Source organism: Plectropomus leopardus, chromosome 4 (assembly GCF_008729295.1).
Source record: "Plectropomus leopardus isolate mb chromosome 4, YSFRI_Pleo_2.0, whole genome shotgun sequence".
Lineage (NCBI taxonomy): Eukaryota > Metazoa > Chordata > Actinopteri > Perciformes > Serranidae > Plectropomus > Plectropomus leopardus.
This window is the reverse complement of record NC_056466.1, coordinates 32,411,232-32,426,990: the sequence shown is the minus strand read 5'-3', so window position 1 is coordinate 32,426,990 and position 15,759 is coordinate 32,411,232. Positions and strand designations below refer to the sequence as shown.

General features: G+C 40.5%; 1 protein-coding gene across 1 annotated transcript in view; it reads right to left on the bottom strand.

The window, feature by feature from the left end:
• Window positions 1-15,759, bottom strand: part of dlc1 (DLC1 Rho GTPase activating protein) — a 113,640-nt gene that overhangs the window by 82,042 nt on the left and 15,839 nt on the right. The gene's annotated exons all lie outside the window — the stretch shown is intronic.

Genomic DNA, 15,759 nt, shown 5'->3' with positions numbered 1-15,759 from the left:
ATAGCCCAGTTAGCAAGCCAACTCACTAATCTTGCAGTAGCTTATTTGTTCAGTTTCCCCAAAGATTTTTTTCACTTGTAGCCCACTAACTTTTGTTAATTAGCGTAACTCTAAAGAAGCACAAAGGAAATTTGAAAGAAGCACAGTAGCAACACACTGATGATATCGGAGGTTTGTGATTGGTCAAACGCAATGTTGGTCTAGGAACGCAGTGTTGGATGTTAATCCAGGAACATCCCCCAATTAGCTGAACTGTGTTGTGCGAATAAACTATTGATGGAAAATATCAAAATAAGATTTATAATTTAGTGTTATGATGTTGTGTTGTGTGGTACATTTATAATTCCTTTGCATGTTCTCCCTCCTAATCGATAGACATCTTCTGAAGTGTGAACTTCAGAATCTACACAAGATGAAATAGTGTGTCTTATCTGTGTATTTGAGTGTAATTGTGTCAAATTGAGTTGGCCCAGGGTGTGATAACGATAAGCTTTCACATTATTATATGCAAAATGATCAACAATATCACCTTTTTCTGTTATGTCCTTAAATGGAGTGTGCAGCTACAGTAACGTGTTCCTGCACACACCAATAAGACAATATTAGAAACAAAAACTGTCCATACACAGACACACCAAGCACATGGTTTCTAAAACACTGGATGAATATTTCTCCGCTGTGCAAACGTGGTAATAAATGGTCAGAGCAGATAACGAAGCCGCCAGAGGCTTATTAACAAATATCACATCATTAAAGTCTGAACTACACCGTGCTCTCTCTGATTCACTGTTGATCCAGCCCTCACATAGGTACTGCAGAGACATGACTGATAACATCGCATCACATTTTGCAGCATTAGAAGATCGTCATCATTCTGCACACGTATTACTTCCTTCTTTGGCTTTGTTGTGGGTTTTAGAGAATACTTCAGGAACAACAGTGAGTTTTTGGTAAAAATAGACCAGTGTGTGTGCGTGTGCGTGTGCGTGTGTGCGTGTGTGTGTGTGTGTTGAGGGCAGCAGTCAGTTGGAATGCAGAGGTCTTTCTAGCCTCTGACTTTTGACCTCAGGTTCCTTGGCTGACCTCCACACCCTGACCAGTGTTAATCCATACTCCTCTGGAACAGCTCAGACTGAACAAGGAGAAAATGGTACATTCTCTATATGAGTTATCCACTTTGTCCACATTGCCATTGGTGTGCAAAACATGTAAAAATCTACTTTCCTCCCTATATTTCCATACAAATAAATGTCGACCTCCTCCATGTTTACTCTCTCCCCTCATGCCTAATTAAAGTGATGTAGCAATGTCCTGCTGTGACTACTTTAAAGCCTGTTTACCCTTTGGCACCTGCTCACACAACTGATTCAGGACAGCCAGAGCCATACTGGTCATCATTCTAAGGGTCCGTTTACACGGCAATGGTTCTTGCATTAAATTTTTTGTTGCGGTTTGGCCTTTCATTCACATCACAACTGCATTTTGGGGTCCTGAAAACACAAACTTTTGAAACTGACTTCAAGAGTGTAATACTTGAAAATGCCACCCTCTCTGTCTCTGTGTAAACTGGCATTGCGCGGATCCTGTGCGTACGGTGACGTCATGGCTGCACTTTGTGCATGCGCCTTGTTTTCTTCTATGGTGTGTCATTACAAAGTTACGCCACCAATAACTGGCTACGGTACAAGTATCTCGCCCAAGGATACTTCAGCATGTTGACTGGAGGAGCCGGGAACTGAACGGCCTACTTTCTGATTATAGGACAACCCGCTCTGTTACTTAGCATTATGATAAAAATAATTTTTACACTTCTCGTAGCAGTTACAGGAAGTCTAATCTACACAATCATTATTTCCCCAAATCCACTGTGACTGCAAATCTGATTAAGTTCTGAAGCTCTTGGGAATTCCTCCTTTGAGTCACCTTCTGTGAGAACAGAACCAAATATATGATAAGAGCTTTACTTTCATTATTATTCACCCTGACTTGTATAGAACTTTTTTATGAGAAAGATACAATCATTAACAAGCAAAAATGTGACTACAGGTCCTTCACTTCTCAAATATCAAGAAGGCTGTTATATTTTCCCACCACAGGCGTGACACAGTCTGCTGAGCGTGAACACAATGCCTGCTCTCATACACCAGTTTGTTTTTGCGAACGTGTCGGCTGATTCACGCTGGATAAAGTGTTGTCTTGGTCCCAATCTGTCTCTCTTGAATTTTTTAGAAGCCGCAGGATGAGCATTCTGTGCAACCTCTGCAGACAAACTTTAAATAAGATCCAAATCTAGAAGTCCATCATTGTGGTATGCCTGCTGAGGTGTGTCTATATGTGTGTGTGCGTATGTAAGTGTGTGAACATGTATTTGTGCATGATGTGTGGGCAAAAATGGCATTTAATCACTTCATGGGTCACTTTTCAGACACAAGTTGGATACAATTTCCTCTGTGGACAAATAGCTTTACAATTTATTGCTGATTAATGACCTAAAAAAGACACCGGGGAGAAGCCGCAGCCAAAGACTCCTACTCACTCCTCTGTCACTAAATCACGGGCACAAACAGAACAATAACAGAGAGGTGAAATCAGAGAGAGATTTATATTCACTGCTTTTATAGCTGTTGGACTCGAGTCATATTAGTTCAGCTTTTTTTCAGCCACAACAGTGACCTCGCTGCATTCCCCTGAGTGCACAACACTGTGTGAGATTCTGTCAAGACAACATTAACAAGCTGTTCAGTTTTTGTTTATTACAATTTACATAAAACGTCTCTGCTGGCAAACAGGTGAGATATCGTGCATTTTCTTCTTTTTATTTTTCTTAACATTCACCTTTACACCCAGTTTAATTTGAAAGATTACTACTGTCTTATTTTAATTTCACAGTTTTAATTAAATCAAGCAGCATCCTGCTTGTGCCAAAAACTGCAGTTTCTCTAATGTCCACTTGAAGCTGGCTCCAAGAGTCAATCCCCATAGACCCTAAAGTTAAAATGTCCAACTGTATAGCAGATATAAACATGTTCACAGCCTGGTACAAAAAACGGTTTTGGTCACTATTTCTAATTTCAACATTCATGACAACTCTACAGAGGATAAATCTGTATAACTCCACTGTTGTTATGTTATTAAACCTTAAAGTTGCGTACAATTAAGTGAATGCCTGCTTTTATTGACAGGTGGGTGCTGTCCGCTGACAAATCGCTGCCACTGTGACAACTTCTTTAGGTAAGAAGTTGTCACAGTGGCAGTGTGTATTTCTACCTTTCATGAAACTTAATTGTAACATTTTGGTCGTCTAAAAAAAAGTCCCGTTTAGCTAAGAGACCCCCTAAGGCAGTGGTTCCCAGCTGGTGGGTCACGGTCCAAAAGTGGGTCCATTCTGAATAGACTATGAGTGACTTGTGAATGTTTGTGGCTTGTGAAAGTTTGAAAAATAAAAAAAACACACTTTATTTTGAAGTGCAGTACATTCCTGGCAAAGAGCTTTTATTTGGAAGTGCCATTTGTGTTTATTCTTGCAATACATTTTATTTATTTGTGTTCCATGCCAACGTGTTGCTTACATTTTATAAAATGAAATTGAATATTTGGCAGTTTATCTTATGTGTGAATCTTGAACTAATAACTAAGGAGAAATCTGGACCCTGATTGGACCAGCTAAGAACCACTGTTCTAAGGGGTCGGTTATTCAACTTTTCTGGAAAACACATTTTGTTTCAATATTTTTAAGACGGTTTTTTACTCACGAAAATTAGCATTAGCAATGTCAAAGTCAACCATATCTGTAAATGCATCGCGCTAACTAAGCTAGCAGCTAGCGTTATTACTACCCTCTTGTCTAAATATGGTCACTTCTGGTTCGATAACAGGAGCCGTAAAACTGGAACTCAAGGCTTCAAAACAGGAGTCTACAAACCAATGGTTGACAGCATGATGAGTGTTCTGTATGGTTGGCAACATTATGTATTACATTTGAAGTAGGAATGAATGAGCTTGGGGCCAAAAACAGAGTTGGGAAGTTGGAAAGCATCAAGACGGACTAATGGAATGTCAGATTTAGTGTTTTTGTAGGATTTGTTGACAATAAGAAGAATACAGAATAGCATCAGTCATTAATTCCACTATGATACATTGAATATATCATCACACAGTGTTATTGTTAGACAGCACTGAATCTTTTCAAGTGTGGATTTGTGCCAAAGGGTTGTTACTTAACATCGAGGCACAGTGGTGTTAAAAAAATAAATTTCTATACTTGTAATGATCTGCTGTTACTCCGCACTCTCAGAAAGAAAAGCCTGAATAATTGAATCAGTATGGGAGGTCTGTGTGGGTCTCTGCTTAGTACTAACAAGACATTTCAGTTCAGCAGTGTGAACCTTCCTATTGTGTAAACACCACACCACGAGTTCCTGTCAATGACCCATGAAGTCACTTACACACAGTGTAAATCTCACCTTCACACAATGCTCTGTTTTCCCTCATAATAGCAATTACAGTTGAATAAATGTGAGGGAGCACAGAGCCGAACAAGAATGTGAATGAATGGGTACCAGTAAGTACCAGTGTTTTCACAGCACCACGGTCGCATATTTTCCCGATGTTTGCCTGCGCTCCCACTGGCATGCCACTGCGCAGGTTGTCCCAGTGTGAGGTTGCGCGGGCCGTGTCAGGTGTCCACTGGGGAGCTGTAGGCTGCACGGCACACAAGCGTCAGCTGCCTCATTTACTGCCACTAATTTACTGGAAATGGGCTGTGTGGGGGGCACGGGGGTTATGGTATGTGTTTGCTTTACACATGTCCCTGTGTGTGTAGTGGCCTGCAAAGCATGTGTGCCTGCGTGATTAACCACTGTAGGGTCATTATTGTCATTACTGTAGCAGGAAGCTCAGTTTAGTGGGTTTTACTATACACAAATACACTATTTCAGTTTTAGTAACAACAATTTTCCGTGGCAGCACTCCAGCCTGCTTCTCCACACTGTAGACATGTCGACTGACTTTTTCTGAATGTAACTATAACTGACTACGAGCCTACTACAAAAGATCTGAACAGCCCCTTTAACATTAACATTAAATTTCTCCTATTTTTCATCTCAGTATCACCAAGTGCATCATGCCGTTCAAGCTCATCATTAAAGCTATATAATATTTACAATAAATGAAACATTCAAACCAATCAATCATCTATGGCCTTATCATCCATTTAAATGGCAGTGTTCTATGTCTGGCTCATCATTTGACACAGTTCACCCAAATTCAGCCTGACATTGTAAAACTTTCTTTTGATTATTTCTTTTTAATTTTGGGACTCCCTCAAGAATTTAAGATAATAATGATTTTAAACTAGAAAATTTCCCAAAGAAATGTTGATGGGTGCCTGCTCCGCCAAGTTATATTTAGTAATGTAATAAAAGTATTAATAATAGCAGCTGAATAAACACCTCAGCCACACTCTGTGTGTACAACACATATTACATACTAAATATGGCAAATATTGCATACTACATTTGTCAGGCACTACATACTACATAAGGCAGTTACTACATACTGTAGAGATAACAGTAGTAACAGGAGTAGTAACAGTAGCAGTAGTAATGGTAGAGGTAAAATGTTGATATATAATGTTTACATGGTCTTAAAAATGGAGCCTCTAACTCTTGGTATTTTTGCACTGAAGATTCAGCACACACGTCTCTGTGTTTGTGAGTCATAATGTTCTAGAATAAAGTTTGACTGCACAGCATAAGTTTCCTCTAACTCATTCACTTCACTGGTGGAGGAGTTTTAAATAAGGAATTATCAAATCAAAGTATATGTGAGAAGAGTATGAAGCTAAAAAACTTGGTGTCACCTTTTAACTTGACAGATTTTGATACTCAGTGCTACAGACATATTTAGGTTTGTCCCAAATAAAAAGCACTGAGGTTAGACACACAGATGAAGTAACAAATATTTTGTTTTTCTCTAATAGACCCTACATTGTGTACAACTGTGTGTATGTGCGTATGTGTGTGTGTCAGTCAAAGATGTTAAGCAAGCCTTTGGCATGTGGCTCTTGCACAACAAATCCAAGTGGTCCACCATGCCTCTTAGCCCCACCGCCACCCTCTCACCCCCCCCACCCGCACTGCAGCTGCACAATGTGTGTGTGACTGAGAGTGTGTGTGTGTGTGACCACCCATGGTCTGTGCTGGCCAAGGATTAGGGGGCTCAGTCTAACCCAAACCTTTTTCTCCACCACTTAACGCAAAGGGCTAAATTGGTGCAGATGGCTTATGGTCAGGTAAGCTGGCGGCTCCGCCACTAGACGTATAAGGTAACTGTGTATAATAGGCGGCAGAGGGATATTGTGTGTGTGTGTGTGTGTATGTGTGTGTGGGTGCACGGATACGCCTTTGAGATGTTATCTGGAGCTCATTTCAGTTTTTTGACTGGCATGAATGTGCTCTTTCTGCCCTGCACTTATAAAAGAATTTATTCTCCATGCTCCGTCGACCCCTGAGTGCACGTGTGCAGGGAAACGTGGGAAACAATTTCAATTTAGCCTTCTTCTTTAGGAAATGTCCACCCCCCCCCCACCCACCCCTCATGCTTTCTCCCCCCGCATCCCCTCTCTACATTCTAATAGTTTCCATATGTCACACTTGAAGTGTGTCAACAGGAAGTGATGCGATGACTTGGTGTAATGATGCGTTGGAACATTTCCTGCAGTAGATGTATATTAGCGTCCAGATGTTGGATTTAGCAGCTATTTCAAAAGAAAACAACTCTGGATAAAATTTGGTGACATCTGAACATGTCTCTGTAACGAGTTCTGACATCTTGTATGACGCTAAAAGCCTTGGTGAAATCTATAGCATGAATGGGTGCACTTTCCATCTTTAGTTGTGTCAGGAGGTTAATGATTTTACCATACACACTGTGCACACACACACACACTCACACACACACACACACTCTCTCAGACTGCCAGCTGATGCCTTGTTCTCTTATTCAACCTTGAGTCGTGAGAGAAAGAGTGAGAAACGTGGATGCGCACGCACACACACACACACACACACACACACACACACACACACACACACACACACACACACACACACACACACACACACACACTTTTGCCTTTGTTTACAAGAGTAGGCTGAAGCAACAGGCTTCTGGTTTCAGGCGGTGTCTGGTGGGATTTAGTGCTGGGCCCCTGGAGCATAAACTGTGAACTGTTGACTGGCCCTTGGAATCCATCACCGGATGAGAGAACACTTAACATGTCTGACCATGAGACTCTTCCTCCCGAAAGGCAAACTAACTGGCCATTACCAAAGTCCACTTCTTGGATCACTGTTAGTTTAGACCAACCTGCTGCTTTGTGAAGAGATGGAAACTTTTTAAAATATCTAACTTCAGGTCTAACTTCACTAAACATGAGCTGTATCTGCATGACTGTATGCAGCCCATGGGTTTTTTTCCCCCAGACAAAGTCCTCAATGAGACTCTATGGCTCTAACTGTGCACCCAAAAATTGCTTGCACATGTTAGATACTGCATATCATAATGCAATGAGATCTGATACAAATTATAAAGCTCTCACTCACCACTGTATGCTATAGTTCAGGGCAGGTTGGCTATTTTTCAACAACTTGGAGGCTCAGTCACTGGTATCTGTTTATTTATACAGCCTTACTGAGCAAACTCCTCTCATACATTTGCAATATGATTGAACAGAGATCTGACTGGTGCTATGGTTTGCAATCTCAAGGTCTAGTCTTGCTTTCTGTTAGTGCACGCACTGAGCTGGGAAAAAAAAGCGTTTACATGAATATCCAATTTTCCAGTGAGTGAGGAAGATGACCGAGCTATCATGAAGAAAAATTGGTATTCATCAATAGTTACATGTAAAATGTCATAGTATCAAGATAGATTTATAAAGCTCAAAAAGGAAGTCCAAAACCTTTTATAATTGCATTGATTTTCATAAGCAGAGAATATATGTACTGCTCCTTTCCTTGCTGTTTCAATTGTCTTTATGCAAAAAACTAAAATCCAGATAGAGATAAAGAACCTCACACATAAAAAGGTGACTAATTTATCAATCCATCCCCTGTTTCAGGTTATTTTTAACCAAAACAGGCTACGTTTTCCTGTATAATGTGACCAAGGAGCTCCACAAGTGGTCTTAGAAATTTGGGTTACAAAGTTTGGGAATGGATGACAAGAACACATGGGACTGTTTAATTTATGTTCGTCTCATTTCTCTGATTAAGAGACAGAATGTGTCACCTGTTCCCGCTCACCACGCTGAATTTGTGGCTTATGGAGCAGAGTTAATAGGGATAAGTCTTATGATCCCAACTGCATCAACAATGCTAGCCTGTGGATTAGCTGCTGACATTTTTGGGAGAAAGCAGAGAGTGGGTTAACAACACAGAGGGATTAGACTGTCCTCTGTAGAAGACTGCTGTGGCCCCACAGCCGACATACGGCAGACACCCAGCTTATTGACTTACCAGAAGGAGCAGTGGGCAAGACCCTGCTGGGTCACAGTTTTGTAACATTTACTCAAGAATGCACACCATTCACTATCTACTTATGTGGGTAATGCATTTAAGCTGGTCAGCACTGAATGCTGGTTACCTTACTGTAAACACATTGTGCACATGGACAGCTTCACATGCCACAATAAGATATTTAGCTACTAAATAAACGTAACTAACGGCTTTAATAAGTAGGCCACATTCTAGGCAATGGAAGATATGTAAATTTCATTACATGATTATCACATCCAAAATATATAATATCATAAACTGTATGTTAAGAAGTAACAGTTTTGTCATTTTGCAAACATGTCTATGTACTAAAACTCCTTCCACTGCCTCCACCACCTTCAAACATCCTGAAACACCTACTACAACAAAACAACAATGTGTAACCCAAGGAAACACACCCGATCCAGGATGAGCTCTTCGCATCACAGAGGATGGCTGTAGCCCTACACTGGCTAAACAACAAAAATTGGATTTTACTAGTGGACAGCTGCAGGCTTTAAGCAACAATGAATGGAATGGACCTGCACTTGTATAGCACTTTTGTAGTTGTCACATTCACCCATTCACACATGCATTCATACACTGGTGGCCAAGGCTACCGTACAAGGTATCTCCTGCTACTCAGCTTTTATACATTCATACACATTTACACAGTGATGGCACAGCTATCAGGAGCAATTGAGGTTCAGTATTTTGTCCAAGGATACTCTGACATGCTGACTGGAGGAGCGAGGGATTGAACTGAATTAGAGGATGACCAGTTGCCACAGCCGCCCTGATGAAGCTTGTGGATGGATATTAAATATTGCCTAAATGTCTCCATGATCGATTCTCGGTCTTTCAGACATATCCTTGGGAAAATAGTGGTCGCATGTAACAGACAGCCCCCAGGTTAAAAAAAAAGAAGGCCGTCGAGCCTTCGCTGCACCTACCAGCGATCAACGTTACCCTGACATTCACACAGAGACACACATGCAAAGTCTGAGGAAAGAAGTCGCATTTACACATTTTGTGGGGTGCAACGGAAGAGTAATATAATGAGTAATTTAACAGATTACTGTTGGCATGTAGTAATGAGTAAAGTAGATGGATTACTTTTAAAAAGAGTAAAAAGTTAAGATTAATAAATTATATCTTTTGAGTGATGAGCATAATTCTGATTATGGTGCAGAGATATCAACTGAGGTAAGCATTCTAACCAGCTAATCACGGTCTGTCCTGTCTTGTTATACCACTTATACCTCGAGAGGCCATAGTAATGCACTGTAGCTTCAAGTCAGCCCTCAGGATGAAGCGGTAGAGCTGCCCCGAGGGGTACAGCCTCTGGTTAGAGGCACAGTAAACACGATCAGCTGCTTCCAGCCAGAAACCACGTTTGCCAACAAAGAAAAGAAGTGATGAAAAGAAGCAAAACAAGAGTAAACATTGGTGTGGCTTCGCACCCCTGGAGACATCTTTTAGTGAGTTAATAGATGAGGCTTAATGCTGCAGTGACAACGTTTCTTTTAGAAGGTGAATCTTATTATCTTTAACTAGCAGGAAATTACCGAGTCATTCTGACTTTAGAGCAGGTTATGTTGGTCAATGGAGCAATCACTTTCTGCTGCCTCAAGACAGCAATACAGTGACAATGTCCCTGACCACACCTTATTTAATGCTAGATGTGACAAAGAAAACTGCATCAGTCAGTATGTTTACAGTTTAGTGGAGCTATGGTAATATATATATATATATATATATATATATATATATATATATATATATATATAAAACCAATGACTATAAATTAGATTGACCCAGCAGAAGTACAGTAAAATTGCACCCTTAAAAGTTAAAAGGGGCAAAGATGATTAATTGGGCAGACACTCAGGTGTAATTTAGCTGAGCTAATGTAACTTCGAGCCAAACATCAATGAAAACACACACTCAACACAAAAATGTGAACACATGCTCAAGCCAAATGTTACAATTAAAAGCCCAAACCACAAGCCTGAGTGTTGCCAAAATTGCACCTGGTTTTACAATAATTCCTGTGCTCATGTTTCAGCACCTACGAGTGTGTGTGTGTGTGTGTGTGTGTGTGTGTGTGTGTGTGTGTGTGTGTGTGTGTGTTCCGAGAGTGCATCCAGTTTGTTTGTACGTTCTATGATTTACAGCGCTTCATTATCAGCGGGCTGCAGGGGTTGTTCCAGATGCCTGCATTATCCAGTCATCCTTAAGATTTACTGTCAACAAGTTTCATCATCCTGCAACTATTCCCTGCTCTTTTTACTGTCTCCTTATGTAATGGATGTGCGTTACGCTTCATTGACTCAGTGCGTGCCTTCAACACTACCAACAAACACTCGTTAGCAACAAAAGCAGCACAGTGATGTTTTTATGTTGGATGACAAACTATGATCCATTTAAGTAAAAGAGAAAGTAAAAAAACATACGGAGCCAATAAATCACGTTGGTGATTCCGCTGATGTGATATAGGTGATTGAGGAATATTTTGTCAAAAAAACAAACAAAGAGTTTCCATCGAGCGCAGGGGTGTAAAAACAGACTTATGTGATCTGACTTCCATAAAGATGCTTTAAAAGAAAATGTATTCTGTAAAGTTTTTCACTAACATAAAGAGGATGCTCAAATAAAACCCGGCTGTCTCTGCAGTAGAGAGATGCAATACTTTTGAAATTGGTGCTCCATGACCAGAGAAAACAAAGAAAAAGGACTTTCTTCAGAGGTAGAAAACCTACAACTACCAGAATGCACTGCGCTTGATACAGTGACAGCCGGCTGTTAACAGACAATCTCCTTTAACAGTTAGGCGGTAATAAAACGTGTTTCTGGAAACAACTGCGGTGAGAAATATGTAATATGATAGAATGATCTTGGTTTATATAGGATCAGCACTGCTTACTTTTACCATTTGATCACATTTTTGCCTGAGTTTGAGAGAGAGAGGCGGGTCTGTCTCTTGATGTGCTTCTATAGTCCAAATCACAATGTTTATATTAAATAAAAACAAACTGGCAAGATAGAGGGAAGTTTGCCACAGTTCATTTACACATATTACCCACCTTGTTTTGATACAAAGCTGGTTGACAATAAGCTAAGTATCCCTTTTAATCACAGCTTAAATTCTGAGAAAATGTGTGCACACTGAGTCAAGCTGATACATGTGGACACATTTCATGATAGCATGTTTTGTCTTTGTGCTCCGGTTTGTTTTGGATTGTTTTCTGATGACTCTCCAAAAAATAAGAATGTATATGTATTCAGTATGTCCTTCTCTCACCAGTTCTTGGAGTGCTTTATGCAACGGCTACAGCCTTGAATCCACAGGAAAAACAAGATTTCCTTATGGGGGTTGATGAGAAGTTCATTTTCCACATCCTGTTCCAAACACAAGCCTTCTCTTTTTTCTTGCCCTCTTTTTTTTTTTTAAACCACAGCAGGTCTGTGTTTGTCCCCGTGTTACAGCTGTGCTCAGCAGAGAAGTGACCTTGGGGACAATGACACCACACAAAGCGGCTGGCGTGGCCATGACCAGAGCCGCTACTGGCACCCCTCGTCAGACTGAATGGCGGTTGGTTTCATAGCTCACTGACTCATTATGGCCTACTACGGTCTTTAAGCCAAATATGTGGATGGAATGTAGGCAAACAGAAGTACGCCTGCTGCATATGGTGTTGACTGTTGACCAAGGACGGGAATGAGGGAGAGAACTCAGCCCAATGTTCAGCTAAATAAAACACAGAGAAAGTAGTGAAATATGAAGTGTTTTATCTGTGTGGGACACTGAGGAGGTGTGGTTTGGATAAAGGATGTTTGGGGACTGTGAGGCTGCCAAACCGGAACACGGAGGAAGGACAGAGCAGAGATCTGCTAGTGACCTTAGCACGCAAACCACAGCACTTCTATTGTCCAGCAAACTACAGACAGATAAAGAGCTGTGTACATACATAACCTACTGACAGGCTATAAAATCTTTCCGTCTTTCTGAAATAAAAATATCTCTCAATCACTCATCTCCCTAAAAAATCCCTTGAATCCGGACATGAAGAGTCCAGGGTGTCAAAATTGTAATCTCTCTCAAAAAGCGACAAAACCAACTAAGGAGATGACACAAGTTGTATTTGGAGTGCTGTTGCCATGGAGACAATACAGATCCAAACAAAGGGTCAGAGGTCGCCCTGTTAAGGAATGTTTACCAAAGACAACTAAGGCAGTGTTACCGTACAGTGTATGTGCTAAATTTAACACGCTGCCCCGCTCTGTGCCTTGTTGAGTGCCTGAGCTCTGCAGGGGATTCTGGGTAAGTCTTGCTGGTGGGAACGCTTGGCGCTCAGGGTGACTGATATGTTGTTTCCGACTGTAACATTCAGAGGAAGGTGGTCAGGGGTCAGCAGCCTCCACCCGCCTCTGTGGCTTGGCACATCCTCTGCAGCCACACGGCTCTAAAAATAGAGCCACATAACAAATGGCTCCCACACTACACATAGCCTCAGTTTATCGCTATAGATTACACCTACAGAGTCAAATTAATGACAGCTAATACTGCCGGGGCACGCACTCGTACGAATCCCTTAAAAAAATCAGCTAGTACTACAAAGGACTGGAGAGAATATCACCAAAGAAGGAAATGTTTCAGTAGGCGGGTTTCCATTAACCCTCAAATTGTGCAAATTGAAATTGCGAATACAATATATGCCTAATGGAAACACGTCAATTTTGAAAGAACTCCCATTTATAAAATGTTCTTATGCTCACAAGGTGGTATTTCAGGCAATTTGAAAAAGTCATGTTTTGCAAAACTGCAATGGAAACTTTTTTCGCTTTTATAGCTCATATGATGTGTAATGCTGGATGGCGGTTACACAAGTTTATGGATACCAACCACCAATAAACCCAAAGAAGAAGAAAAAGTACAACAAAATCACATGACATTCTACAAAACATGACTCTGTATGTGTGGACGGAGAGACCGGGATCTTGTTAACTCTTATGTGAGACAAAGAAATTACAGCGATATTAGATTGGCTTTATTGAGTGGCTGCAATAGAAGTAAACCGGCCAATGTTTTGGACATCCATCGCCATGGTTATTGGAATGTTATCGAGAGAGATGTTGCATAGTATCACTCAATGGAAACGCAGTCATCTCGCAATTGAGTGTTTTATCAAAATTTCGAAAATACCGCTTAAGTTTTGGGCAAATCTGTGATGGAAACCCAGCTACTGAGAAAGTACAATTAGAGTTGATACAATTAATTGATTACATGGTTCATATACAGCAGTGTGGCAGGTTTATTCTTAATCAGAAGATTATTTATTGTTGACTATTGTCAGCCAAAGCTACACTGTACAAAGGAGTCGCACTAGAACTGGCACTTTAAGTCTTCAGCACAACTCTTACACACAGTAAGGGCCAGTCCCTCATCAGGTTTGTGGAGACTTCACTGGCGTTGCTTAAGTAGACAATAACACTTGTGCTCGGCTGAGTGTCGTTCGGCTCTGTTTTCATCAAGGCTGCTTGAAATATTCTCCTCCTCTCTTCCAAACACTTCCTCTTTGGAGCCGCCATTGCAGTGTTATTAAACAATTAATTTTACCTCCACTTAAAGCTTCATAACTGTAAGCTGAAGCTGAGCAAGCTGGCTCGATTTCTTTAAAAAAAAGAGAAGAAAGCAAAATCTAGTAGTTGCAGTTTGTGCATTTCTTAAATTTCACCAATTTGTTTGAAGTTCAAAGGATGAAATACTTGTAAAAGGCATCAGAAAGCAGCACAAGATAAGTTATGTTGCTCCAGGTTTCAAAGGTTTAATATCCTGCCTTCACATAATACCTGGTGTATGCAAGTGCTACATTCATAAATGTGACTATACTCATAAATGTAGCACTATTATGTTGATAGGGAAACAAAAATATTACAGAAAGGCAAAACTTATAAGAATGTAACTGTTGTAAAATGTAGTATATCTACATACATCTAAAACATTTTAACCAGCCACCTAGCTAGTTTTAATGTAATTTATCAGTGAGGAGGAAATTTGAATAGCTCAAACAATTAACCTATTCATGGGCGTATTTTGTCAATTTATTTTGGTAATGTTGATATAATGGTCTGCATCTGAGGAACACCATTCTCGTAACCCTGTAATTACGCACAAAGAGGCCAGCATGGGCAGAGGGAGGAAGCAGTAAAATTAGCATTACCCTGCAGGGATGTTTTCCCATGTAGCCCTGTGGTTGGCAAAGAAATATGCTGTGTTTCATTTTTACAGTAATAGATTGCAAAACGTTTAACAGTATGGATACTGTAAAATAACTGTGTTGCTGGCATCTGTGCTGCCAGTATTTTACTGTATATTGTAGAAATACAAAAATATACCTTATTTCTGTTTTACAGTATTAGGCTGTAAAGCCATTTCACAGCATGAATATGATAAATTAAGGTATATTGCTGCCAGCTCTTTACTGTAATTTTACAGTAAAATTATTTACAGTGTAGGGTGATAGATGCTCACTGGCTGTCATGCCCTTAGTCAGACAAAACAAGATGTTTTACGATATCACCTTGAGCTTTGGCAGTTTAATCTATTTTACATTTTTGACTGCAAACCCTTAACTGATTAATTGAGAAAATAATACACATATTAATCAGTTGTGAAAATTAGTTGTATCCCTAAATATAATATCTAGTCAAATCCATGGATACACATCAGTTTATAAACCAAATAAAGCCACCTGTTGCAACACAACAATGCAGGTCAAATAACATTGCAAGACACCTGCTATACTAAGCAAGTCTTAAAAACCTGCCAACAAAAACACTATGGGGCAAAGAATAGCAGTTCCACCATGAGAAAAAAACACCTGCTGTGGCACAACATCCGCTACATGTTAGCCCCACATTCGACGCAAGAATAACAGCCACCTGCTGAAGGCTAACAATAGCCGCCAATAGCAAGGAGCCAACAATGCATTCACTTGAACCCAGTGCCTTATCCACTGTAGGGACTGAATGATACTGTCCATGCCAAGTCAATGTCCACTCATCACCAGCGTACACAGCCACATACCACCACCTCACATTTATCACTCTTACATAAAAGACAGAACAGCACGAGTATGTGCTCTGTACAGTCACACCAAAGTGTTACACTGAGTGCCAGGAGGTGTCGGGGGGACAGGAAGAACACAAACAGCAGTTAGCC